Below are 1,711 nucleotides of genomic sequence, written 5' to 3'. Positions count from 1 at the left end.
TCTCTCTCTCACTCTCTCTCTCTTTCTCTCCCTCTCTCACTCTCTCTCTCTCTCTCTCTCTCTCTCTCTCTCTCTCTCTCTGTCTCCTACAGTTCTAAATGCAGTCTGGCAAAGTTCCGCAATACACAAGGCAATAGCTCACAAAGACACATCAGCCTTGGAAACTAGTCTCCTCATCTTCCGGGCTACCGTAAACACTGCAATAGTTGTCTGCTGAATTAATTATTAACTCATAGAACACGGGTGGTTTAGAGTAATTTTTTTTTAAGAGTCATATCTTCATTTTTTTATTCAGAATTTTGTTTTCCATTCTACCATTAAAAAAGACTTTATTTTAATGTAATTTAATGTAAATTAATTTAATTAGTTTGTGAAATATATACATTTTTTTTCTTTTTTTGAGGGGGGGGGGCGGTGTAATGGTTAGTGTTGTAAAATGTGGGTGCATACAAAGCGAGGGTTCAAAAGGTGAACATCCTCACCTAAAGATTTTTTTTTGGGGGGGTGAGATCACATTTACGTTGTTTTAGCCAGAGTGTTTTTGTTGTTGTTGTTTGTTTGTTTTTTCCAGTGGTTCAAATTATGGGGTAGTCTGCGCCGTAAATCGCTTACTAAAACCAAAGACTCTGAAAGTAAAACTTCTAATATAAATCTAATATAACTAAATACTGTACTAGACAAACTAAATACTGTACTAGACAAAATAAAAATAAAAGGAAAGAAAACATGCAATCCTCTCTTTGATATGTAAGCTTTCTCGCTGATTTGGTTAACTGTTAGTTCTATTTCACCCATATTATGTAGGTCAACTGTTATTTCTATTTTTCCCAATTTGATGAACTGTTATATGTGAGGCAGCGTGGTGGAATCAGGCTCTCGTCAGTTTTTGGACTTGTAGAGTTATAGGTATTATCTTAAAGCTTGTTCATTTGTCTTTATTTGGATTTTAAACGATATCTGTTTATCTTGAATACAAGTCGAGATATTTGCGAAAATAGGAGGTGGAGGTTACTTGTTTTTCAGAGTTAAAATTCGGGAACAAATGGCCGCCAAAGATTAGTTATTTCCTTAGCTTAAGAGTCCGTGGTAACTGAAAATGTACATTTTGTGTGCCTTTAATCAAAGTTTTTCAGAAAAAATCAACACAGAAATGGTTTCTTTAATGGGCATGAAAAGTGTTGAGCCAAAAAACAAAAATTTGATTAAAATTCACAAACCTGCGGAAAAATGCAAGTTTTTTCACTTTGATTATTTTGACGAGAGCCTGATTCCACCACGCTGCCTCACATATTTCTATTTCTCCTACATGTTGGTCAACTGTTATTTCTATATTTTCCGCGCACATTTTGTTCAACTGTTATTTCTATATCTCCAATTTGTTGGTCAACTGTTATTCCCATATACCTCCCACGTGTTAGTCAACTATTATATTTCTATATCTCCAATTTGTTGATTAACTGTTATTTCCCTATCTCCAATTTGTTGGTCAACTGTTATTCCTATATACCTCCCGTGTGTTAGTCAACTATTATATCTCTATATCTTCCACCCTTTGATCAACTGTTATTTCTATTTCTCTTACATTTTGGTTCAATGCGTACCTTTGGTCAACTGTTTTTTTTTTTTCTCCAAAATGTTTGTCAACCGTCTTATTTCTATATCTCTATCATGTTAGTAAACAGTTATTTCTATTTTTACCACACTCTGGTCA

This window comes from Aplysia californica, unplaced genomic scaffold (genome assembly GCF_000002075.1).
Source record: "Aplysia californica isolate F4 #8 unplaced genomic scaffold, AplCal3.0 scaffold00340, whole genome shotgun sequence".
NCBI lineage: Eukaryota > Metazoa > Mollusca > Gastropoda > Aplysiida > Aplysiidae > Aplysia > Aplysia californica.
Note: the sequence above shows the minus strand (reverse complement) of the source record.